At 43.6% G+C, this 27485-nt stretch overlaps 1 protein-coding gene across 7 annotated transcripts in view; it reads left to right on the top strand.

Moving 5' to 3' along the window:
- Nucleotides 1-27485, top strand: part of specc1la (sperm antigen with calponin homology and coiled-coil domains 1-like a) — a 307162-nt gene that overhangs the window by 5054 nt on the left and 274623 nt on the right. Inside the window, exon 1 of one of the 7 annotated variants that reach the window (XM_072587010.1) lies at nucleotides 23654-23785. The exons of the other annotated variants lie outside the window; for them this stretch is intronic. The gene's annotated coding sequence lies outside the window, so the exon portion shown is untranslated. Of the gene's footprint in view, nucleotides 1-23653; nucleotides 23786-27485 lie in introns of those variants that run through there. 7 annotated transcript variants of the gene reach the window in all.

Below are 27485 nucleotides of genomic sequence, written 5' to 3'. Positions count from 1 at the left end.
ATAATCAACTAGATAAACAATTGATAAACACCTTCCACCAGGAGCAGTGGAACAATTACAAAAACAGTAGGGCAAACAAAGAGGGGTTAAATAAAAATGGAGTTGGGGGGAAGAAATAATGCAGTCCAACCTGACTGAACCCATATCTACCTGAAAGCTAGAAGAGACACCATGTGCTCCCTCTATGAATATCCAGATGTGAGAGTCTCCACAGAAGCAAGGCAGGCAGTCAGTCAGGAACAATAATATATAACCTGAAGCTTGGACCTGTTGATGGCAATCTGATTCTGGATTAGTGGGGCTGGAAGAGCACAGCAGTTCAGGCAGCATCCAAGTAGCTTCGAAATCGACGTTTCGGGCAAAAGCCCTTCCCAGGCCCAGCAGATTCTCCAAGTTGCCCAGCTCCTGCACTGGGTGCCTACAGATCAGGTGCATGGGAGTGAAGTGTAGGTGATTAAAGAGGAGAAGAACGCAGCATTTTTAGGATCTGGGCTAAGTGGCAAATGGAGTTTAATTCAGATAAATGTGAGGTGCTGCATTTTGGGGAAGCAAATCTTAGCAGGACTTATACACTTAATGGTAAGGTCCTAGGGAGTGTTGCTGAACAAAGAGACCTTGGCGTGCAAGTTCATAGCTCCTTGAAAGTGGAGTCGCAGTTAGATAGGATAGTGAAGGCAGCGTTTGGTATGCTTTCCTTTATTGGTCAGAGTATTGAGTACAGGAGTTGGGAGGTCATGTTGTGGCTGTTCAGGACATTGGTTAAGCCACTTTTGGAATATTGCATGCAATTCTGGTCTCCTTCCTATCAGAAAGATGTTGTGAAACTTGAAAGGGTTCAGAAAAGATTTACAAGGATGTTGCCAGGGTTGGAGGATTTGAGCTATAGGGAGAGGCTGAACAGGCTGGGGCTGTTTTCCCTGGAGTGTCGGAGGCTGAGGGGTGGCCTTTTAGAGGTTTACACAATTATGAGGGGCATGGATAGGGTAAATAGACAAAGTCTTTTCCCTGGGGTCGGGGAGTCCGGAGCTAGAGGGCATAGGTTTAGGGTGAGAGGGGAAAGATATAAAAGACACCTAAGGGGCAACTTGAGCTGCCAGAGGATGTAATGGAGGCTGATACAATTGCAATATGTAAGAGGCATTTGGATGGGTATATGAATAGGACAGGTTGGAGGGATATGGGCCGGGTGCTGACAGGTGGGACTAGATTGGGTTGGGATATCTGGTCGGCATGGACAGGTTGGACCGAAGGGTCTGTTTCCATGCTGTACATCTCTATGACTATAACCTGTTCATGACTATGACTATAAATGTTTGACACATTTTGGATTGGGTGGGACTTGAATCCGAGCTTCCTGACCCAGAGGTAGGAATATTAGTCAACCTGTTTAGACTTGTTGCAGCACACACCTGGGACAAGTAGGACTTGAATCCAGGCCTCCTGTTTTAGAGCTTGGGACACTGTCGGAAGTCCAAAGAACATTACATACCTTCAGTCAACTCTGGAGCTGTTCTGCTTGACCCTTAAAGGGAGCTGTATTTCCAACTCTGATAATATATATCAACAGTTTTGATGAAGGAATTAAATGCAATATCTCCAAATTTGCAGATGACACTAAGCTGGGTAGCAGTGTGTGGATAGGATGTTAAGAGGCTGCAGGTTGCCTTCGATAGGCTGGCTGAGTAAGCAAATACTTGGCAAATGCAACATAATATGGCTAAACGTGAGGTTATCCACTTTGCTGGCAAAAACAGGAAGGCAGATTATTATCTGGTGGCAGCTGAGGAAAGGGTGAGGTGCTTGGTAGTCGCTGAAGCTTGGCATGCAGGTGCAGCAGGCAGTGAGGAAAGCGAATGGCATGCCGGCCTTCATAGCGAGTATTATCGGAGGCATGGATTCCCGTAATGTGTAGGAAGAGGGATGTCTTGCTGCAGTTATACAGAACCTTGGTGAGCTCATATTCTTGAGTATTGTGTGCAGTTTTGGTCTCCTAGTGTGAGAACAAACATTTCTGCTATTGAGGGACTCCAGTGAAGGGTCACCAGACTGATGCTGGGATGGCAGAACTGTCATGAAGAAAGACTGGATTGATTGGGTTTGTACTTACTGGAATTTAGAAGAATAAGGGGGAAATCTCATAGAAAATTAAGAAGTCCTGATGGGACTGGACAGCTATATGTGGGAAGAATGTTCCCAATGTTGGGGAAGTCCAGAACTTGAGGATATCGTCTAGGAATAAGGGGTAAGCCATTCAGAATTGAGATGAGGAAGGATTTCTTCACTGAGTTGTGAACTGTGGAATTCTCTACTACAGAGCTGTTGGGCCAGTTCATTAGATATATTCAAGAGGGAGCTGGACGTGGCCTTTGTGGCTAAAGGGATCAAGGGGATGGGAGAAAGTGGAATTGGGATACGGAAATTGTATGATCAGCCATGATCATATTGAATGGCTGTACAGACTCGAAAGACAGAATGACCTACTCATAGAGTCCTACATTGTGGAGACAGGCCCTTTAGGTCAAACTGGTCCATGCCAACCAAAATGTCCGTCCACTTTAAATCCATTTGCCTGCACTTGGCCCATATTCTTCTCAAACAAAAGTGAGGACAGCAGATACTGGAAATCAGACTCTAGATTAGTATGGTGCTGGAAAAGCACAGCAGGTCAGGCAGCATTCAAGGAGCAGGAAAATCGATATTTTGGGCCGAAATGTCGATTTTCCTGCTCCTCGGATGCTGCCTGACCTGCTGTGCTTTTCCAGCACCACTCTAATCTAGACCCATATCCTTCTAATCCTTTCTGATCCATGTATTTGTCCAAATGTCTTTTAACTATATCCACCTCAACCACTTCCACTGGCAGCTAATTCCATACGCATACCACCCTCGTTATATTAAAAAAAGTTGCCCCTCAGGTTCTTTTTTATTCTTTTCCCTCAAACCTTAAACTGATGCCCTCTCGTCCTTGATTCCTCAACCCTGGGAAAAAGGCTGAGTGCTTTCACCCTATCCATGCCTCTCATTATCTTATACACTTCTCTACGATTCGCCCCCCCAAGTCTCCTACACTGAAAAAAGAGTCGCAGCTTGTCCAACCTCTCCCTGTAACTCAGACCTGGCAACATCCTTGTAAATTTGTTTTGCACTTCCAGTTTAATAACATCCAGTTTAATATAGGAAAGTGACCAAAACTGAAAACAATACTCCAAGTACAGCCTCACCAAAGTCCTGTACAACTGCAACATAACTTCCCAACTTCTATACTCAGTGCCCTGACTGGTGACAACCAAAAGCCTTCTTCACTGTCCTGTCTATCTGTGACTCCACTTCAAAGAATCATGTACCTGAACCACAAGGTCCCTCTGTTCCACTATACTCCTTAAGGCTCTACCATTCATCATGAAATTCCAATCTTAATTTTACTTTCCTGTAATGTTAAAAGATTAAATTGGAATATCTTTCTGGACACTGATGTAATGTTAAATAGTTAAACTGCACTGAGTGAACATCCTGGAAGTGGATAGGGACGACATTCATGCAAGAATGCGAATCACTCGCATCCCAATTAGACAGTCATTTGCTACTACTCCCCTACTATTATCAAATTAAACTATTATTCAATCGCTTCCAGTCAGAAATGCTTTTGAGCCATCCCCTGAAGTTAGGACACCTTGCTCCTGCATTGTCTGGGGAATCACTGTGTCAGGAAATCATCGCATAATGATTCCCCAGGATTAGGGCATTAGCATTTGCATTATCTCAGAGGATGATCTCATCCTACCATTGTACATGGTGTAACATGTGACTGTGAGTGTCTGGGGGTTGTCTTTAGTGACATGTAGGTAAAAACAATGACTGCAGATGCTGGAAACTAGATTCTGGATTAGTGGTGCTTGAAGAGCGCAGCAGTTCAGGCAGCATCCGAGGAGCAGTAAAATCGATGTTTCGGGCAAAAGCCCTTCATCAGGAATACAGGCAGAAAGCCTGAAGGGTGGAGAGATAAGCTAGAGGAGGGTGGGGTGGGGAGAAAGTAGCATAGAGTACAATAGGTGAATGGAGGAGGGGATGAAGGTGATAGGTCGGGGTGGGGGGAGGGTGGAGTGGATAGGTGGAAAAGAAGATAGGCAGGTAGGACAAGTCATGGGGACAGTGCTGAGCTGGAAGTTGGGAACTGCGGTGAGGTGGGGGAAGGGGAAATGAGGAAACTGTTGAAGTCCACATTGATGCCCTGGGGTTGAAGTGTTCCGAGGCGGAAGATGAGGCGTTCTTCCTCCAGGCGTCTGGTGGTGAGGGAGCGGCGGTGAAGGAGGCCCAGGCCCTCCATGTCCTCGGCAGAGTGGGAGGGGGAATTGAAATGTTGGGCCACAGGGCGGTGTGGTTGATTGGTGCGGGTGTCCCGGAGATGTTCCCTAAAGCGCTCTGTTAGGAGGTGTCCAGTCTCCCCAATGTAGAGGAGACCACATCGGGAGCAACGGATACAATAAATGACATTGGTGCATGTGCAGGTAAAACTTTGATGGATGTGGAAGGCTCCTTTAGGGCCTTGGATAGAGGTGAGGGAGGAGGTGTGGGCGCAGGTTTTACAGTTCCTACGGTAGCAGGGGAAGGTGCCAGGATGAGAGGGTGGGTTGTAGGTGGGCGTGGACCTGACCAGGTAGTCACGGAGGGAACGGTCTTTGCGGAAGGCGGAAAGGGGTGGGGAGGGAAATATATCTCTGGTGCTGTCTTTTTGGAGGTGGTGGAAATGTTGGTGGATAATTTGGTTTATGCAAAGGTTGGTAGGGTGGAAGGTGAGCACCAGGGGCATTCTGTCCTTGTTATGGTTGTGACATGTGACTGTGAGGAAGTGACCAGAGTATCTGTAAGCATGGCCAACTGACCCGTTTAAAGGAAATGTATTTTCTTTGTTCAAGGCCTTTGACTCAACGTTGCATGCCTACGGTGGAGTGGTCAAAGGGGGTCACCTAGCTTGTACAAGCTTTAATAAACTTTAACTATTTGCAGACGCTGGTGTGTGTGAATTGCATCCGGTGTGTGAAACCTTGGAAAAAGAACCTAACATTCCAAAATGCAAGCCCTCACACTTATCTATCTCTCAGCCCACTTACCTAGCTGATCAAGGTCCTGCTGCAATTTCTGATAGCCTTCCTCCCTGTCTGTGATACTGCCTATTTTGGTGTCATCTGCAAACTTACTAATCATGCCTTGTACATTCTCATGCAAATCATTGATATAGATAACATATAGCAATAGGCCTAGTACCAACCCCTGGGGTACTCCACTAGTCGCAGGCCTCCAGTCTGAGAAGCATCCTTCCACTATTACCCTCTGCTTCCTATCATCAAGCTGACTGTGTATACAATTTGCCAGCTCCCCCTGGATTCCATGTGCTGTAACCTTCCAGAGCAGCCTACCACATGGAACCTTTTCTAAGGCCTTATTGAAATTCCTGCACCTATTTTCTATGTTTTGATGTTTCTAAACTACTCCCTCCAGTAAGTTCTTAATTGTGGCACTCATTGGTATTTTTTGTTTTGCTACTATCTTGTTTCTTAACCTTTCTGCTAATGAGAACATTTTTTAATCTTCCCCCAACCTTCAACAAGGGAAACATGATACCTTCCCCTTTCACCCCTGGATCTATGCTTGAAAATATTTTCTGTATCATCTCTTAAAGCCTCCAAATGCCTCCCAAAATGCACTGCCCAGAATGGAGTACTATAGTTAATTAGGGCAGACTCGGTGTTTTTATAAAGGTAGACCATCATTTTCTGCCTTTGGATTTATAAAGCTCAGGAGCCTTTAATGCCTTTTAACCACTTTCTCAACTTGCTCTGCCACCTTCGATTTGTGTACATTTATCTTTTGGCCTCTCCACCCTGTGTCCATGTCAAAATCATACCTTTTTTAATTCTTGTCTCATTCTTTCTACTAAAATGAACCACTTCACACTTTTCTGTATTAAATTTCATCTGACACATATCATTCTGTTCTAGCTGCCTGTCTCTTTTACTACCACCTTAAAGTATGTTACTATCCTTCTGTACTGCTGTTAATACTGCTATGTTTTGTGCCATCCGTAACTTTTAAAATAATGTCATAAGTCTAGGTCATTCTCCCATTGTTTAACATCCTTCAATTGAAAAGAAAGTTCATTGCTGTTTCATTGTCACTCCGATAGCTTTGTATTCATTTTGCCATTACTCCTTTTTGTTCCATGGTTTTTAGTTTTGCTGACGAGCCTATCATGTGGCATTTTATCACATGCCTGTGCAAGTCCATGTATGCAACAGTCACATTACCCTAAAAAAAAGTCTTTTTTGTTGTCTCATTTAAAAACTCAGTCAAATTATTCAAATGCTCTTTGCCTTTAACAGATCCATGCTGGCTTTCATAATTGACTGTTTCTAAGTGACTGTTAGTTCTGTCCCATTATTACTTGGCAGGTTCCCCACCAGTGGGGTTAAACACAAGGGTGTAATAATATCCGTTCTCCAGGCCTCTGGCATTATCTCCATATTTAAGGAGAATTGGGAGATTATGGCCAGTGACTCTTCAGTTTTCACCCTTTCTTCCTTCAGTATCCTTGATCAATCTGTTCTGATTCTGGTGATTTATCAATTGTTAAATACAGCCATGTCTTCAGTTTGGCTATTTTTAGCCCATTTGATATGTAGTTTCCCTCCTTTTACTGAGTTGGGTAATATTTCTTCCTCGGTAAAGGCACACGCAAATTGCGTGTTCAGTACTTCTGTGCCTCCTGTGTGTAAATCCCTTTGGATAATAAGGAAATGGGTGAAATATTAAACTAAAAATTTATATCTCTCTTCTGGATAGAATGCACAAAAAAAAGCAAGTAAGGAACTAGCTGAGAATGAGGAACTTAAAGAAATTAGTATTCAGGTAATTGGTTAGAGTCATAGAGATGTACAGCATGGAAAGTGACCCTTCGGTCCAACCCGTCCATGCCAACAAGATATCCCAACCTGCCAGCACCTGGCCCATATCCCTTCAAACACTTCTTATTCGAATACCCGTCCAAATGCCTTTTAAATGTTGCAATTGTACCAGCCTCCTCCACATCCTCTTGGCAGCTCATTCCGTACTCTGGGGAAAAGGTTGCCCCTTAGGTCTCTTTTTATATTTTTCCCCTCTCACCCGAAATCTATGCCCTCTAGTTCTGGACTCCCTGACCCCAGGGAAAAGCCTATTTACCCTATCCATGCCCCTCATAATTTTGTGAACCTCTATAAGATCACCCCTCAGCCTCCAATGCTCCAGGGAAAACAGCCCCAGCCTGTTCAGCCTTTCCCTATAGCTCAAATTCTCCAACCCTGGCAACATTCTTGTGAACCTTTTCTGAACACTTTCAAATTTCACAACAACTTTCCGATAGGAAAGAGACCAGAATTGCAGCAATATTCCAACAGTGGCCTAACCAATGTCCTGTACGGCCACAACATGACCTCCAAACTCCTGTACTCAATACTCTGACCAATAAAAGAAAGCATATCAAACGCCTTCTTTACTATCCTATCTACCCGCGACTATCTAGCTTCCCACAGAGTTCTAGGGTACACCTGGTCAGGTCCTGGGGATTTATCCACCTTTGTGTTTCAAGACATCCAGCACTTCCTCCTCTATAATATGGACATTTTACCATATATCTTCCATATACTTTTCCATAGTAAATACTGATGCAAAATACTAGTTTAGTATCTCCCCCATTTGCTGCGTCTCCACACAAAGGCCACCTTGCTGATCTTTGAGGTTGGTTGTACATAACTTGGGTGTTGCCCAAAAAGACACATTTTGTTGAAGCTTTTCAATTTAAACTCATCAGAACAATTAGATATTTCAATGAAAAGGGAAAGCAATCCTTATACAGGTAGCCCCTGCTGTCCGAAAGTAGACCATTCCCAGGAAACCTTTTGTAAGTCGCAACTGGCGAAAAGCAAAGGTGCATGATTTATATGGGAAAAGATTAGCTTAGATCAGATTCCCTACTATATGGTAATAGGCCCTTCAGCCCAGCATGTCCACACCAATCATGCGAAGAGTAACCACCCAAACTCATTTCCCCTGCCCAACACGCCTAACACTTTGGGCAATTTATCATAGCCAATTCACCTGGCCAGCATATCTTTGGATTGTGGGAGGAAACCGGAGCACCCGGAGGAGACCCACGCAGATACAGGGAGAATGTGCAAACTCCACACAAACAGGCTGAAATGGGAATCAACCTTGGTGCTGTGAGGCAGCTGTGCTAACCTCTGAGCCACCCAGCCACCTCAATAAAGTATCGCTATTTTTCATAAAAGGGAAAATCCTCTCTGGATTTGCGAAAACAGATACGAAAGTAGGTCTTTTTTTAAAAGCACAATAGCATAGAGCGAACGTTCGAAAAGCGGGGGTTACCTGTACTATATGAGAAGCGTGTGCTAATTTGGATGGCACATAATTGGAGGAGACATGGCAAAAGGGAATATAATTACATTATGATTGAGAGTCGACTGCCATCTTTCGATGAAATTTAACCCAGTTAGGTTCCTTCTAATTTAACAAGGGGTTGCCCTGAATATGAACCAGATAATGTGTTGACCCATGATTTGTTGACTTGAGACAGGCACAGTGCATGTACATGTATTTTTTTACCTGCAAAGAATAGGACTCTGTATATTAATATCTGTCACATCTATTGTTTGCAAGTGCACCATACTTAGCCTTAACTGACAATCATAAATTTACCAGATAATTCTCTGCACACTCGGGGTTACTTGGCAAATGGTGTCCAGTCACATCTGATGTTGAACATTCTTGAGTTTGTTTGTGCACTCTGGCTGGGTAGGATCTGTATCTTGGAGAAAGTGAGGACTGTAGGTGCTGGAGATCAGAGCTGAAAAATGTGTTGCTGGAAAAGCGCAGCAGGTCAGGTAGCATCCAAGAATCAGGAGAATCAACGTTTCGGGCATAAGCCCTTCTTCAGGAATGAGGCACACCTGCCTCATTCCTGAAGAAGGGCTTATGCCTGAAACGTCGATTCTCCAGCTCCTTGGATGCTGCCTGACCTGCTGCGCTTTTCCAGCAACACATTTTTCAAGGTCTGTATCTTGCCAATTGTGAACAGCTGAAGAAATATGCTATTTGCCCCTCAAGCCTTTGGCACATAGAATAGAATGACATAGCCTTGATTGTCACATGTACTCCATGAGTACAGTGAAAAATGTATACTTTCCCGACTTAGTTACAAAAGTATATAGGCACAGCTTCATAAGTTACAATGTATTAATCAATAGAGGAATAAAATTTCAATACAACCAACCATGCTGGCCCGTAGTTTCCAGTCCGCACTGGCTCCAGACTGCGCCAGTGACATGCCACACCTGGTAGCTCCTAGGGGAGGTCGCCATGCTGAAAGGCCACCATGCTACTCTGGCAGGAATCGCCTGCCAGAGGCTGAGAGTTGTCGGAAGCTGTGAAACTAGAAGGAAACAAAAAGCACTAAAAAGAAGAAAATTAGAAGAACAATAACAGGTGGAACATATGAGCGTAACACTGGCATTGAAACTCGTATATAACATTTACTCAATTGTGTAATAGTGCATGCTTTTGGCTTGGTGGTAACAACACATTAGTGATGAACGCGACTGTAGTAGGAGCATGTTTGGCCGGTCTACCTTTGATTACTCTGGAAGCTAAGTACATCTGAAGTCTGAGCAGTAGATGAAGTGCTAGTAGGTGTTGAAATAGGTGAAAGCTATTCTCTTGTTTATTTCTCAGGCTAATCAGTTGACTAATCAGAGTCGCCCTACCTGATGCATACTTGAACAAGGCTGGCAGCTGATTGTCAGCCATAATCTTAACTGCATTTTCCATGGCAACACCTTTACAATCAAAGTTCACTTGCTAAGCAATCAGTATTCTTCTGTCATACAGTGTAAATGTTTTTCCTTTAAATTGGTATTCTTATAAATTATCCTCGAGTGAAAGGCAAAATTTTGACAAAATATATCTTTTTTTTCCACCAACACTAAACTTAATATCAGTGAGGAATAGCATCAAAATTAGGAAATCATTTGCTAGATTCCTGGCCACAAGCACTATTCCCTTGTCACTGATTATATCCCTTTCCCTGGCAACTGTATAAAATTGAACTAGACTGTTTACAAATTTGGTGTAATGTTCAATCCTGTGATGACTGTTCAAGCACACTTCTCTATCATCACTGACACTGATTTGGAGATACTGGTGTTGGACTGGGGTGTACAAAGTTACAAATCACGCAACACCAGGTTATAGTCCAACAGGTTTAATTGGAAGCACTAGCTTTCAAAGCGCCGTTCCTTCATCAGGTGGTTGTGGAGGACACAATTGTAGGGCACAGAATTTATAGCAAAAGTTTACAGTGTGATGTAACTGAAATTATACATTGAAAAATACCTTGATTGTTTAAGTCTCTCATCTGTTAGACTGGCCATGATAGTTTCACTTCTTTCATATGTAAATCACAAAACTTTTTTTGAAAAGTTACATTCTCAAGTTAACTGTAACCCTTGGTGTCAGCGCAGATAAGATGTTGAGATGTTGAAGGTGTTAGCCCCCTGTGTTCCCCCTCTATGCTGTAATGTTTAGAATGATTCTATCTAAAAAGTGAGTTAACAGAGTCTTACATGGATTCATGCAGTTTTTGAGCAAAGTACAATGAAATTCTGCAAGTACAAATTCACCCCACTCTGTGTGTGTGTGTGTGTGTGTGTTTGTTAGTTAAGTGGTCTACGTCTGTGAGAGGGTGTATGTGTGTCTGGGGTTGGGGGGGTGGTTGTGAGTGTCTGTGAGAGAGAGTGTATATGTGTGTGTGAATGTAAAATGTCTAAGTGTGTGTGTGTGTGTGTGTGTGTATAGTGCAATGGTGGTCACCTGTAATGTGACATGAACCCAAGGTCCCGGTTGAGGCCCTCCCTAGGGGTACTGAACTTAGCTATCAGCCTCTGTTCGGCCACTTTTCGCTGCTGCCTGTCCCGAAGTCCGCCTTGGAGGATGGTCACCTGAAGGTCATTGAGACTGACCGACTGTGTTCCTGCCTCAGCTCATTTGATGCTGAAACCCAGATCCAGACCTTTGTTGCCTGTCAGCTTGAAAATTCCGCAGTTTTCCTGGCCAGTCTCCTACATTCTGTCTTCTGTAAATTTTAGGTCATCTGAAATCTGTGCAGGTAGTAATGCAGACCAAATACTTCTGCCTATTACTCCTGTGCTTACTGGGTTACATTGGCTGCTGGTTGAATGGCACCTTGTAGATTTTAGTTTCATCTTTCATGTGATGTGGATGTTGCTGATGAGGCCAACAGTAACTCAAGTTAGTCTTGAAGTGATTAATGTGCTAGGCTATTTCAGACAGCAGTTATGAGTCAACCACATTGCTCTGTGTCTGGAGTCACGTGTTGGCCAGGCCAGGCAAGAACAACACATCGCCTACCTTGAAAGGAGAGTCAGATTTTTATAACTGTTAGTGGAAGAAGAATCCTAACAGTTCTGCTTTTTTTAAGAAAGCTCTAAAATGGGTGGGAGACACACTTTCCAAATATTTCCCTGGGTATGCGGATCGAGAGAAAATCATGACTGGTACAAGTGAATGGTTGTTTTTGGGTGACTTTATGACAGTAACTAGAACGTTGTGCTGTCTTATTAAATACCGAATGAATATATCTATTTTCTAACGTCAAGTTAAAGTGATGGAAGCAAATAGTATAAATAGCGATTGGAGTTTACAGTGGGAACAGTTACATGTTTTCTAATTTAATTTGATAAATGAATAATTTTTGTTGCCTGGGTCACTACATAACAGGAACTGATCTTTTTTTATACAGAAACTCTAAATGTCGAAAACCAATTGAAGGAGCTTCATTAATGTCAGGAAAACAAAGGAGAGATTAGGACAGGTGGCTAAAATCTTTCATGGAAGTTGGCTTTATAATTTGAAGGCGAAGGGAGGGAAGTCAAGTGGGCCTAGGTGGCAAGGATATGGATATCTCAAATGATACTTAAGTAAGGTTGGGCTGCATAGCCTTTGAAATGCAAGGAGTAGAAACCTCTGTGTGATATATTGGGGGAAGGGACACTCTGGATGAGTTGAGATCAAGAGGTAATATAGGCCAGGAAGAGTGGGGATAAGAAATGGTGCGTAGGTTGTGAACAGCAAGAAAAGCTGGAATTTGAGAAAGTACAGAAATTGATGAGAAAATTGTACTGGGCGATGGGTTATGTAAGTGATGAAGCTTCATTTTTAGAAGTTGCTGGTTAATCTAGGGCAGAGATTGAATCAGTTTTTCATGTCTAGATTCATACACTGTGCTGATTTCAGTGTTAGGAGTCCAGCACAATGAAAGCTTGTTGTAGATTACTGATGAACAAGGTTTCCAATCAACAGGATGTAATGAGATACCAAGTGCAAGGTGCGAACATTGTTAATAGTTACATAACTTGAAATACTAAACCACTTGATGTCTAATAATTCCAGTTGTCTGAAATGGTCTGGAAACATTTGCATTTTACATCAGATAATAAATGTAAATGCCATAATTTCATGATTCCTTGTCACCAAAAAAAATTCAGATTTTTGTTTGGACCATTCTGTCAATTCTGGATTCAGGCCAATGCTTCATTTGCCTTTTTATTCACTTGACTTTTTTTTGTGATTCATGTACCAGAACACCCTGAACTCTTTGCACCTCAGTTCAGTAATCACTCTTCTTTTAAATAGAAGGCTGCTACTCTATTCTTCCTGCTAAAGTGGACAAGCTTACAATTTCCCACATTATACTCCATCTGACAAATTTTTATCCTGGCACTTATCCTATGTATCCTTATCGCAACTTGATTTCCTACTTTACCGTTTTGTCATCAGAAAATTTAACTGCCCACCGTCTCCTTATCCAATTCATTAATAATGTTTAGAAGTAGCTGAGACCCCATGAATTATAAATTACCAATCCTCTGTCAGTGCTAATATGTTGCCCCCAAAACTATGAACTCTTACCTTGTGTATTTCTCCTTTATGTGGTACGTTATTAAATGCCTCTTAATTTCAAATACACAGCAACAGTGGGAAGCTAGGAAAGTGATTGCTGGGCCTCTTACTGAGATATTTGTATCATCGATAGTCACAGGTGAGGTGCCGGAAGACTGGAGGCTGGCTGACGTGGTGCCAATGTTTAAGAAAGATGGTAAGGACAAGCCAGGGAACCATAGACCAGTGAGCCTGCTGTCAGTGGTGGGCAAGTTGTTGGAGGGAATCCTGAGGGACAGAATGTACATGTATTTGGAAAGGCAAGGATGATTTGCGACAGTCAACATGGGTTTATGTGTGGGAAATAAGGTCTCTCAAACTTGATTGAGATTTTTTTTTGAAGAAGTAACAATGAGTATTGATGAGGGCAGAGCGATAGATATGATCTATATGGACTTCAGTAAGATGTTTGACAAGGTTCCTCTTGACAGACTGGTTAGTAAGGTTAGGTCTCATGGAATACAGGGAGAACTAGCCATTTGGATACAGAACTGGCTTAAAGGTGGTGATTGAGGGTTGTCTTTCAGACTGGAGGCCTGTGACCAATGCAGTGCCACAAGGATCAGTGCTGGGTCCACTACTTTTCATCATTTTATATAAATGAATTGGATGCGAACATAAGAGATATAGTTTGTAGGTTTACAGATGACACCAAAATTGGAGATGTAATGGACAGCAAAGAAGGTTGCCTCAGATTTCAATGGGATCATGGTCAGATGGGGCAGTGGGCTGAAAAGTGGCAGATGGAGTTTAATTTAGATAAACGGGAGGTGCTGCATTTTGGGAAAGCAAATCTTAGCAGGACTTAATGGTAAGGTCCTAGGGAGTGTTGCTGAACAAAGAGACCTTGGAGTGCAAGTTCATAGCTCCTTGAAAGTGGAGTTGCAGGTAGATAGGATAGTGAAGAAGGCATTTCATATGCTTTCTTTTATTGGTCAGTGTATTGAGTACAGGAGTTGGGAGGTCATGTAGCTGTACAGGACATTGGTTAGGCCACTATTGGAATATTGTGTGCAATTCTGGTCTCTTTCCTATCAGAAAGATGTTTTGAAACTTGAAAGGGTTCAGAAAAGGTATATAAGGATGTTGCCAGGGTTGGAGGATTTGAGCTATAAGGAGAGGTTCAATAGGCTAGGGCTGTTTTCCCTGGAGCATCGTAGGCTGAGGGGCATGGATAGAGTAAATAGATAACGTCTTTTCCCTGGGTTGGGGGAATCCAGAATGAGAGGGGAAAGATATAAAAGAGATCTAAAGAGCAACGTTTTCATGCACAGGGTGGTACATGAGGAAGTAGTGGAGGCTAACACAATTGCAACATTTAAGAGGCATTTGGATGGGTATATAAATAGGAAGGATTTGGAGGGATATAGGCTGGGTGCTGGCGGGTTGGGATATCTGTTGGCATGGACTGGTTGGACCGAAGGGTCTTTTTCCATGTTGTGCATCTGTATGACTCTATAATGACTGGTTTTGTGAAATCTACTGTGTTTACGACATCAAAGAACAAACTAAATTAGCACAATTTCCCTTTTGAATACCAGCACCTGTGCTGAATCCGCTTTATTATATATAAAGTAAGGACTGCAAATACTGGAGATTAGTCAGGAGTGGGGTGCTGGAAAAGCACAGCAGGTTAGGCAGCATCCGAGGAACAGGAAAATCAATGTTTCGTGCAAGGCCCTTCATCAGGAATGAAGGGTTGCAGAAATAAATGACAGGGGTGTGGGACTGGGAGGAAGGTAGCTGAGAGTCTGATAGGTAGACGGAGGTAGTGGTGATAGGTGGGAAGGAGGATGGACAGGTCATGGGCCAAGTTGCAAGGTCGGGGGAGGGGAAATGAGGAAACTGGTGAAATCCACATTGATGCCTTGAGGTTGGAGGGTCCCAAAGCGGAAGATGAAGAGTTCTTCCTCCAGGCGTTGGCTGGTAAGGATTTGACAATGGAGGAGGCCCAGGACCTCAGGGATGTCCTTGGCGGAGAGTGGGCTGGGGTGTTGAAGTGTTCAGCCACAGGGCAGTGGGGTTGGTTGGTTCTGGTGTCCTGGAGATGCCTACTTGCAGAGCGCTTCAGAGACCATCTCTGGTACACCTGCGCCAACCAACCCCACCGCCCCATGGCCGAACACTTCAACTCCCCCCTTGTCCCAGTTCCAACTTTCCAACTCGGCATCACCCTCGTGACCTGTCCTACCTGTTCATCTTCATTCCCACCTATCCACTCCACCCTCCTCTCCAACCTATCACCACTATCCTCACCTCCGTCTACCTATCTCACTCTCAGCTACCTCCTCCCTCAACCCCCCCCCCCCCCCCCCCCCCGTTTACCTCTCCACCCCTTTGGCTCATAAGCTTCATTCCTGATGAAGGGCTCTGGCCTGAAACATCGATTCTACCGCTCCTTGGATCCTGCCTGACCTGCTGTGCTTTTCCATCACCTCACTCTTGACTTTATATAATTTATAGTTTTCAAAGTGTCCTGCTATTATCTTTTTAATAATGGATTCTAGTGCTTTTCCAATCGCAGATGTGACACGAGCTGGCTTGTTTTGTCTCTATTCCTTGAATTGAGTTGTTACAGTTGTGGTTTTCCAATTTCCAATTTCTAGGGAATTTTGGAAGATTATAACCAATGCATCCATTATCTCTGCAACTACTTCTTACTTTAAGATTCTAGGATGCAGGCCATCATGTTCACATGGCTTGTCAGCCTTTAGTCTAAAACATAGCAGTGTGCTGGAGAAACCAACACATCTAGCAGACTAAACAGCCTTTAGTCTGTTTAGTTTTTCTATTCACTTTTCTCTAGTGATAATTGTTTTAAATTCCCCTTTCCTTTCTCTGTCTTGATTTTTGAGATGCTTTTTGAGATGAATCACTGCAGTCTAGAACATTCAGGCTGATGGTCAGTGATTTTTTTTAAAGAACTACAGATGCTGGAAGTAAGAAACAAAAACACAAAATTGCTGGAAAAACAGTGGCAGCATCTGTGGATTGAAAGTAGTGTTAACATTTCAGATTCATTGATCATTGATGTCATCTAATCCCAACTGGCAGATTGATCTGCTGTCAATTATTTCACTTGTTCTGGGATGCTCAGCTTCATTTCTTAAGATACAAATAGTAAGTGTGATAAATTAATATTTGAATTATTTTTAGTTGTGCTAGTTGAGTTGAGGATAATTGAGAGTATATATATACATAAAGACAGTCAGAGAGGGAATAGAAAGATGGTGTTGTGATTTTTGCAAACAGCTGCGAAAGAACAGTGTTTGTTACTCACGTACTTGAAATTACCTGAAGGCTAACAGGTTTTTAAGCAACAACTTATGGTTCTGAGGGGGCTTTGTCAGTGTGTTTCACTCTACAGCAGAGTTACACTATGAAAGCAATAACGTGTTGAATTGTAATCCTCTAGAGGAGACAGTGGAGGCCCAGTGCAAAACGGTTATTAATTATGGAGAAAGAAATAGTAAGTTAAAGTGTAAACAGGGGAAATGGGTCTTTGCTGAGAGCTAAGTAAAAAGTCAAACAAGATGAGGCCATTGGAATGGTGTGAGAGGATGTTTAAAAATGGAGAACAGGCATCATGTCAGAGTCTGAAGTTGTGGAATTCAGTGTTGCGTCCTGGATACTGTAAAGTGCCCTTAGAGGACAATAAACTCTTGTTCCTTGAGCTTGTGTTATGCTTCATTGCAATTCCTATAGACGGAGTGGAGGTGTTTTGCAAAGCAGTCACCCAATCTTTGTTTTGTCTTACCAATATAAAGGAGACTGCATAGTGAGCACAATTCCTGTATATCCTGGACAGCTGTTTGCGTCACTCAAAAGATATTGCTCATTTGTAAACAAGGACAAGAGTTTTAAGACTGAAATGTTTTTGGTCAGGCAATCTGTATGACTGAGCGAGCACTGGGCTGATGGATGAACTGGGGTTGATGCAAGTTATGGTGTGCTCAGCAAAATTGTAAATTAACTCTTGTTTCTGGAAGACTGTGGATTAGTGGTGCTGGAAGAGCACAGCAGTTAAGGCAGCATCCAAAGAGCAGCGAAATCGATGTTTCGGGCAAAAGCCCTTCACCAGGAATAAAGGCAGTGAGCCTGAGCTTATCTCTCCACGCTTCAGGCTCACTGCCTTTATTCCTGATGAAGGGCTTTTGCCCGAAACGTCGATTTCGCTGCTCCTTGGATGCTGCCTGAACTGCTGTGCTCTTCCAGCACCACTAATCCAGAATCTGGTTTCCAGCATCTGCAGTCATTGTTTTTACCTCTACCTTTATGGAAGACTGGTCTGGGGAACATTTGAATAGTTACATTTAGAAGCAATAAAGGCAATGGATGAAGATTTAGCAGTAAATGAGGGGAATTGGCTGATATTACAGAGTAAGAAGTAGGTTACCTTGGTGTAAATATGCTAAGGGCCAATTATGACACAAAGATTAGAATATAGAAAAGTACAGCACAGAGCACTCCCTTCAGCCCATGATGTTGTGCTGAGGATTATTCCTAAAATAAAATAACCTAACCTATGCACCCCTCAGTTCACTGCTGTCCTTGTGCATGTCCAGCAGTCGCTTAAATGTCCCTAATGACTCTGCTTCCACCACCACCCGCTGGCAACTCATTCCAGGCATTCACAACTCTCTGTGTAAAGAACCTACCTCTGACGTCTCTCCTATACCTTTCTCCTAATATCTTAAAACTCTGATCCCTTGTGCCAGTCAGTATTGCACTGGGAAAAAGTCTCTGGCTATTGACTCAATCTATGCCTCTCATTGCCTTGTATACCTGGATCAGGGTCACCTCACTTCATCCTTCTCTTCAGAGAGAAAAGTCCGAGCTTAGTCAGCCTTATAAGACAAGCCCTCCAATCCAGGCAACATCTTAGTAAGCCTTGTTTGCACCCTCTCCAAGGCCTCTGTATCTTTCCTATAATAGGACGACCAGAACTGGACACAATATTCCAAGTGTGGTCTCACCAGGGACTTGTAGAGCTGCAGCAAAACCTCGCGGCTCTTAAACTCAATCCCCCTGTTCAGAAAACATGTAGTGTTTTGGCTTTCATGAACAACCCTATCCACTTGGGTGGCAACTTTGAGGGATCTATGCACTTGAACACCAAGATCCCTCTGTTCCTCCACACTGACAAGAATCCTGTCTTTAAGCATATTCAGCACTCTGGTTCGACCTTCCAAAATGCATTTATCCAGGTTGATCTGCCAATTCTCAGCCCAACTCTGCATGCTGTTTATGTCATGCTGCAGCCTGCAATAGCCCTCGATACTATCAACGACACCTCCAACCTTTGTGTCATCGGCAAGTTTACTAACCCACCCCTCAACCTCCTCATCCAAGCCATTTATAAAAACTACAACAAGAAGAGGCCCAAAGAACAGAGCCCTGTGGGACACCACTCACCACTGGCCTCCAGGCAGAATACTTTCCATCTACAACCACTCTCTGCCTTCTGTCAGCCAACCAATTCTGAATGCAGAATGCCAGATCTCCCTGTATCCCATACTTCCTGACTTTATGAATGAGCCTACAGTGGGGAACCTTATCAAATGCCTTGCTGAAGTCCATATACACCGCATCCACTGCTCGACCTTTGTCGAACTGTCTCATCATCTCCTCAAAGAACTCAATAAGATTTGTGAGGCATGACCTGCCCCTCACAAAGCCATGCCGACTGCCTTTAATCACGCTATGCTTTTCCAAATAAATCCTATCCCTCAGAATTCTTTCCAAAACCTTGCTGACCACAGACATAAGATTGATTCATCTGTAATTGCCAGGCATTTCCCTATTCCCCTTCTTGAAAAGAGGAACAATATTCGCCTCCCTCCACTCCCCTGGTATGTCTCCCGTGGAGAGTGAGGAAGCAAAGATCTTTGCTAGTGGCTTAGCAACCTCCTTTCTCACTTCCTGGAGCAACCTACAATAAATCTGGTCTGGCCCTGGGGACTTAGCAATCTTAATGTTTGCCAACATTTCCAGCACATCCACTTCATCAATCTTGACCTGTTCAAGCCTGTTTCCCAGCTCCTCAAAGTTCTCATTCAGAACAAGGTCACTTTCCTTAGTGAAACCGAAGCAAAGCAACTCATTTAACACTTGCCCTATCTGCTCAGTCTCCACGCACAAGTTCCCTACACTATCCATGACCAGCCCTACCTTCTCCCTGATCATTCTCTTATTCCTCACGCATGAGTAAAATGCTTTGGGTTCTCCCTAATCCTTCCTGCCAAGTCTTTCTCATGCCCCCTCTTGGCTCTCCTCAGTCCATTTCTGAGTTAGCAAGGTTAGATCTCACAGAATACAGGGAGAACAAGCCATTTGGATACAGAACTGGCTCAAATGTAGAAGACAGAGGGTGGTGGTGGAGGGTTGTTTTTCAGACTGGAAGCCTGTGACCAGTGGAGTGCCACAAGAATTGGTGCAGGGTCCTCTACTTTTGGTCATTTATATAAATGATTTGGATGTGAGCATAAGAGGAATGGTTAGTAAGTTTGCAGATGACGCCAAAATTGGAGGTGCAGTGGACAGCGAAGAGGGTTACCTCAGATTACAACAGGATCTGGACCAGATGGGCCAATGGGCTGAGAAGTGGCAGATGGAGTTTAATTCAGATAAATGCGAGATGCTACATTTTGGGAAAGCAAATCTTAGCAGGACTTATGCACATAATGGTAAGGTCCTAGGAAGTGTTGCTGAACAAAGAGACCTTGGAGTGCAGGTTCTCATTACTCCTTGAAAGTGGAGTTGCAGGTAGATAGGATAGTGAAGAAGGTGTTTGGTATGCTTTCCTTTATTGGTCAGAGTATTGAGTATAGGAGCTGGGAGGTCATGTTGCGGCTGTACAGGACACTGGTTAGGCCACTGTTGGAATATTGCATGCAATTTAGATCTCCTTCCTATTGGAAAGATATTGTGAAACTTGAAAGGGTTCAGAAAAGATTTACAAGGATGTTGCCAGAGTTGGAGGAATTGAGCTACATGGAGAGGCTGAACAGGCTGGGGCTGTTTTCCCTGGAGCGTCGGAGGCTGAAGGGTGACCTTATAGAGGTTTACGAAATAATGAGGGGCATGGATAGGATAAATAGACAAAGTCTTTTCCCTGGGATCGGGGAGTCCAGAACTAGAGGGCATAGGTTTAGGGTGAGAGGGGCAAGATATAAGAGAGACCTAAGGGGTAACTTTTTTGCACAGAGGGTGGTACGTATATGGAATGAGCTGCCAGAGGAAGTGGTGGAGGCTGGTACAATTGCAACATTTAAAAGGCATCTGGATGGGTATATGAATAGGAAGTGTTTAGAGGGATATGCGCCACGTGCTGGCAGGTGGGACTAGATTGGGTTGGGATTCTGGTCGGCATGGATGGGTTGGACTGAAGGGTCTTTTTCCATGCTGTATATCTCTATGACTCTGACTTTGAGTTCCTTTCTAGTAAACCTGTAATCCTCTAAACCTGTGCTAGATCCTTACTCCCTCCACCTTACGTATGCTGCCTCCTTCATTTTGACGAGAAGCTGCACTGTTCTTGTCATCCAAGGCACCTTAATATTACCCCTTGCCTGTCTCAGAGGAACAGATTTGTGCATCACTTGCAACAACTGCTCCTTAAACAGTCTCCACGTCTGTTGTGCCTTTTCTATGGAAAAATTGCTCCTAATCTGTATTTCCCAATCTTGTCTGATGGCATTCATAATTTCCTTTTCCCCAATTAAATATCTTCCCTTGGTAACTGTTCCTTTCCCTCTCCAGGCTATGGTAAATGTGAGGCAGTTGTGGTCATTATCACCAAAGTGTTCTCCCACCGCGAGATCTGACACCTAACCTGGCTCATTGCTGAGCACTAAATCCAAAATTGCTTCTCCTCTTGTCGGCCTGAAGGGCTTTTACCCGAAACGTCGATTTTCCTGCTCCTCGGATGCTGCCTGACCTGCTGTGCTTTTCCAGCACCACTCTGATCTAAACTACATATCGAGTAAGGAAACCCTCCTGAACATACCTGACAAAAACTGCTCCATCCAAATCATCTGCACTAAGGAAGTTCCAGTCAATATTGGGAAAGTTGAAGTCACCCAAACAACAACCCTGATACATCTGCATTTTTCCAAAATCTGCCGGCCTATGAGTTCTTCAATCTCCCTACTGCTAGTAGAGGATCTGTAGAAAACCCCCAATAAGGTGACTGTTCCCTTGCTGTTCCTAACTTCCACCCATACTGACTCCGTAGACAAACCTTCCTCAACAACCTTCATTTCTGTAGCTGTGATGCACTCTCTGATTAGCAATGCTAGACCCCCCCTTCTTTTTCCACCCTCACTGTTCTTTTTAAACGTTCTGAACCCTGGAACATCCAGCAACTATTCCTGCCCCTGTGAAACCCACGTCTTCATTATGGCCACAGCATCACAGTCCCAAGTACAGATCCATGCTCTAAGTTCATCACTCTTATTTTTGATACTCCTTGCATTAAAGCAGACACACTTTAACTGATCCCTTTGTTCCATCACATGAATAACCTTCCCAATAGATCCACTCCATCCTGTCACTTTCCCATATCTAACTACCCTTCTCTCAGATATGTAGCTCTGCCTCCCAGCCGCCTGCCAAACCAGTTTAAACCGTCCCGAACCACACGGGCAAATCTCCCACTCAGAACATTTGTGCCCCTCCAGTTCAGGTGCAACTGGTCCTTCACGTGCAGGTCCCACCTTCCCCAGAAGGTACCCCAATGGTCCAAATATCTGAAGCCCTCCCTCCTGCACCAGCTGCACAGCCACATGTTAAGCTGCACTCATTGACTATTTCTCCCCTCATTATCTCATGGCACCAGTAGCAAACCTGAGATCACTACTCTACTTGTCCTGCTCTTCAGCTTCCAACCTCTGTAGTCACTTTTCAGATCCTCAATCCCTTTCCTGGCTATATCATTGCCAATATGTACCACGATTTCTGGCTGCTCACCCTCCCCCTTCAGAATCCTGTAAATCTGCAGATGATCCAGCTCCTGTTCCAGTTCCCTAACTCTATTTTCGAGGAGCTGGAGTTGTGTGCACTTCCCGCAGATGTGGTCGGCAGAGGCATGTGTCGCGTCTCTCACCTGCCACGTTATGAAGTCTGGTTCAACCTCTGACATTTGTCAGGGAAAAGGATAGAGTTTGAATTTAATTTGTGATGGGAACTGAAGGCAGTTGCTTCAGTGTTTCCAATATTTAATTGGAGAAAGATTTTGTTCATCCATTTCTGGATTTGGGACAAATGTTGGTGCTTTGAGATAGTTGGTGGAATAAAGAGATGTCAGGGAGAGGGATCTCAGTGTCATCAGCATGTAGACACCTAGGAGAAAGTGAGGACTGCAGATGCTGGAGATCAGAGTTGGAGAATGTGGTACTGGAAGAGCACAGCCAGTCAGGCAGCAACCGAGGAGCAGGAGAGTTGCCGTTTCGAGCATGAGCTCTTCATCGGGAATGAGGGGGGTGCCCAAGGGGGTTGAGAGATAAATAGGAGTGGGGTGGGGCTGGGGAGAAAACAGCTGGGAATGCAATAGATAGATGAAGGTGGGGATTGATGGCGATAGGGTGGAGTGGATAGGTAGGAAGAGAGATGGACAGGTAGGACAGTTTAAGAGGGCAGTGCCAAGTTGGACGGTAGGATCTGGGATTAGATCTAGAAACCTGCTTCTATATTTTTGTATGATGTTACTGGGAGGGGGCACGCAGGTGGGAAAGGGCTTGTCAGCAATAAATAAACAAGTACTTTTGTCAACTACCTGGTGTTGCACTCGACATTTTTTCCTCTGCTTTTTGTGGGCTGGTACAGGAATATCCATGAAGTTTGAGATGAATGACAATGTAGTAAGTAGAAGGTATTTTACTTAACCTATTTGGAGATTTGAAACACCGCTGGGCAGGTGAGATTTTAAGCTACTGCTGCAAAGGCAGAGACACCACTGCTGTCCTACAAGGCTCCTTGTAGAAAATAGAACAGTCTTGAAATAGTTGCTTCAAATGATATACTAACCTTTTTTAACCTTTCTTCTCATTATCTTGTGCTATGATCTGTGCCAACAGCAATCTGGATAATAACAGCAATTGTTTTGAATTCATACAAGGCAGTATCTTGGAGTAAGTGTCAGTTCTCACAAGTACAGTATTAATAAAAGACTAGCTATGTACTTACAACCAATCCATTTAAATTTATTGAGATCACTAATTTTACGGTCACAAATATTTCATTATTGCTTCAAAATATAAGCATCGCTTATCTTTGCGTCTAACGCTTTTTGTTAAAATATAAGTTTTAAATCGTGTGTAGTAACAATGACATTCTGGCACAAATATTTCCTCATCCGCAGATGTAAAGTCGGTGTACTTAAAAGCGTAGCCGTCGCCTGGATATTAGTTTATGTAAATTTCATATTGCTGTTGGATTGTGCTGGGGAGAGCATTAGGTCGTATTTCCAGATGCGAAGCTCCGAATCTTCAGCAGCTGGATTCGGGGCGCTGCTGTGGGAGAGGAGGTTGGGGTTGCCCTTCTTCAGTGGCGGACCTCCTCTTTGGTATGGGCGGACATCGGAAGATAGTGCTTCGGGCAAACCGGAGGCGAGGACTGATGATGCGTATGGAGTAGCAGCAGCTCTCCGAGCCCTGAGCTAGCGAAATATCCTGCCGTTGCTGGAAGACATAAAACAATTGTTTCGCAATTGAATCTCTTGGTGAAGTATTTGAGGCTTTTGTGCGGAGTTTGTTCGTGATGTATAAACAGAAGTTTCTGTGGTTCATTGTTTTTTTTTGAAAACTTGTACAGTATAAGCATGGTTTGTCAAGTATAGGGAAATGTTTCTGGTTGTTGCTGTGAACTCTGGGAATTGGATACTGTTTTGAATTGGGACTGCGGTTTAGTTTATTTGCTTATGAGGAATTCTACAGGACAGGAACCTTAAAATTTTGTGGAATGCTAGGAAAGAGGTATTACTTTGTGGACACATTCTGATTTTTGACTTTGTATGACATGCAATTGATAAGGTGAAAGTAGTTATTGGACTTAACTGCTCTGGTGTTTTAGCTCCCATTGACGCTAGTTTTAATCCCAATCCTTCAAACCCTGCCTGACCCCATAGCTTTCAAGGGGCCATGTAGTCTATTGTGAAAAGCTGACATCGGGAAGAGTTACCATTGAAGTGGACTTTCCACAAAAATACAGTGGTTTCATGAGCATATCAAAGGCTAGGAATACTGCAGCAAGTGACTCGCCGAAGAAATAGGCAATTCAGCCCCTCGGGCCTGTTCTGCCTTTGATATGATCATATCTGATCTCATCTCATCTCATCACTTCAGTTGCACTTCTCTTCCCACTCTGCAGAACTCTTCAACCAAGGACTAATTAAACAAAACTGTTGATCGCTTCCTTAAATTTACTCAATGTCCCAGCATCCACTGCACTCTGGAGTTGTGAATTCCACAGATTCAGGATCCTTTGAGAGAAATAATTTATCCCCATTTTCTATTTTAAATCGTAAAACTATGACCTCTCAAACTAAATTACCGCAGGTGAGGAAACATTCATTCTGCCTCTACTTTGTTAATCCCCTTTAGCATTTTATATGTTTCAATTAGATCTCCCATTCATCTGAGAGTAGAAACCTAAGTTGTTAATCTCATCATAAAACAAACCCTTTGTCTCTGGAATACATTTAGTAAACCACCCTTGAATTGTCTCCAATACTACAGCTTTGCTCAAGAAAGGGGACCATAATACCTGGAGTATGCAGTACTCTATATGCAGTTGCGCTAATGCTTTGTACAATTGCAGCAACACTTTTTCCTACTTTTTATACTCTCTTCCTTTAGCAATAAATAATAAAACAATAGAATAGAATTTTTAAAGTTTTATTTTTGATCTACTTTCCTTCCTTATTAACTTCTGTACCTGCATGTTAGTTTTCTGAAATTTGTCACAAGGTCAGCCAGATACCTCTGCATTGAAGCTCTCCAGTTTCTTTCCCTTTTAGATAACAAGTTGCCTGTCCAGCATCTGCAAAGCATAACTCAGGAGAATAATGGAATACTTTCCACTTATCCAGATGAGTGCAGTTCCAACAAAACTGAAAAATTTTGACTTCTTGTGAGGTTCTTGAATGAATGATTTAATGATCTAATTACCATCATGTATCTTGAAGATATGGTGCCAAGTCTTTTGTTGCCACAATCCAGCGCCATTTTGAGGAACAAGAATAAAATGAAATTACTTAAATAAGAGTTCATCATCTGTTGACATTGGGATTTCAAGCACAGCTTCAGGGTTTCTGCAAGGTCCTCGAGGAGACCTGATCCAGGAACAACAATGAGGATGCTAATGCCCCAGTTCTGCTGTTGCCACTGCCAAGAGTCCAGGCCTACCATTTCCAGGAGTACCTGTTTTGGGCACTGCCACTGCCAAGATTTAGGGTCTGGGCTTACTGCCACTAGGAGTCCCAGTTCCAGGCACAGCTGCTGCCGGGAGTCCAGGCTTTGGGCACCACTGTTGCTGGGAGTCTCAGTTCATGCTGCTTTATAAAACATTGGTTAAGCCACAACTAGAGTATTGTTTGCAGTTCTGGAATCCACATGACAGGAGGGATGTGATGACTGGAGAGGGTGTAGCGGAGATTTACCAGGATGTTTCCTGGGCTTGAGAGTTTTGTTATAAAGAGAAATCGGATCGACAGGGTTGTTTTCCTTTTAGAAGAAGAGACTGAGTGGGTAAAATGATTGAGATGTATAAAGGTGAAGGTCATAGACAGGAGCAAACTTTTCCCCTTGTGGAGGGATCAATGACTAGGAGCATAGCTTCAAGCTAAAGGGCAGGCGGTTTTAGAGGGGATGTGAGCAAAGATTTTTTTTATATGTGGAAAGTGAAGCAAATCTGGAATTCGCTGCCTTTAAGGGTGGGATCCTTTTAACACTCAAGAAGTGTTCAAATGTATGCTTTGACATTGCAAGCACACAAGGCGATGAACCAACTTGAAAGAAAGAAAGAATGACTAGGGTAGGAATAGGTCCAGTCAAGGATAGTAGTGGGAAGTTGCATGTGGAGGCTGAAGAGATTGGGGAGACTCTGAATGAATACTTTTCATCATTATTCACTCAGGAACAGGACATTGTTGCCGATGTGAACATTGAGTACAATTAATTAGAATGGACGGCTTTGAGGTATGTAGGGAAGAGGTGTTGGAAATTCTGGAAAGGGTGAAAATAGATACGTCCCCTGGGCCTGATGGCATTTATCTCTGGGAAGCAAGGGAGGAGATTGCAGAGCCATTGGCCTTGATTTTTATGTCCTCGTTGTCTCCAGGAATAGTGCCAGAAGACTGGAGGATAGCAAATGTGGTTCCCTTGTTCAAGAAGGGGAGTAGGGATAACCCTAGTAACTATAGGCCGGTGAGTCTCACTTCTGTTGTGGGCAAAGTCTTAGAGAGAATTGTAAGGGATAGGATTTATGAACATCTGGATAGGAATAATGTGATCAAGGATAGTCAGCATGGTTTTGTGAAGGGCAGGTCATGCCTCACAAACCTTATTGAATTCTTTGAGAAGGTGACTAAGGAGGTGGACGAGGGTAAAGTGGTAGATGTGGTATATATGGATTTTAGTAAGGCGTTTGATAAGGTTCCCCATGGTAGGCTACTGCAAAAAATACGGAGGTATGGCATTCAGGGTGAGTTGGAGGTTTGGATTAGGAATTGGCCAGCTGGAAGAAGACAGAGGGTAATAGTTGATGGTAAAGGTTCATCTTGGAGTGCAGTTACTATCGGTGTTCCGCAAGGATCTGTTTTGGGACCATTGCTGTTTGTCATTTTTATAAATGACCTGGAGGAGGGGCTAGAAGGTCAGGTGAGCAAGTTTGCGGATGATACGAAAGTCGGTGGAGTTGTTGACAGTGAGGAAGGATGTGTCAGGTTACAGCGGGATATAGATAAACTGCAGAGCTGGGCAGAAAGGTGGCAAATGGAGTTCAATGTAGCTAAGTGTGAAGTGATTCACTTTGGTAAGGGTAACAAAAAGATGGGGTACTGGGCTAATGGTCAGATACTTGGTAGTGTGGATGAGCAGAGGGATCTTGGTATCCATGTACACAGATCTCTGAAAGTTGCCACCCAGGTAAATAGTGCGGTGAAGAAGGCATATGGTGTACTGGATTTTATTGGTAGAGGAATTGAGTTCCGGAGTCCTGAGGTCATGTTGCAGTTGTATAAGACTCTGGTGCGGCCGCATCTGGAGTATTGTGTGCAGTTTTGGTCGCCATACTATAGGAAGGATGTGGAGGCACTGGAACGGGTGCAGAGGAGATTTACCAGGATGTTGCCTGGTATGGTAGGAAGATCGTATGAGAAAAGGCTGAGGCACTTGGGGCTGTTCTCTTGGAGAAGAGAAGGT

Source organism: Chiloscyllium punctatum, chromosome 17, assembly GCF_047496795.1.
Source record: "Chiloscyllium punctatum isolate Juve2018m chromosome 17, sChiPun1.3, whole genome shotgun sequence".
In the NCBI taxonomy this organism is placed as follows: Eukaryota; Metazoa; Chordata; class Chondrichthyes; order Orectolobiformes; family Hemiscylliidae; genus Chiloscyllium; species Chiloscyllium punctatum.
The sequence above is the reverse complement of the archived record's forward strand: the minus strand, read 5'-3'. Positions and strand labels throughout refer to the sequence as shown.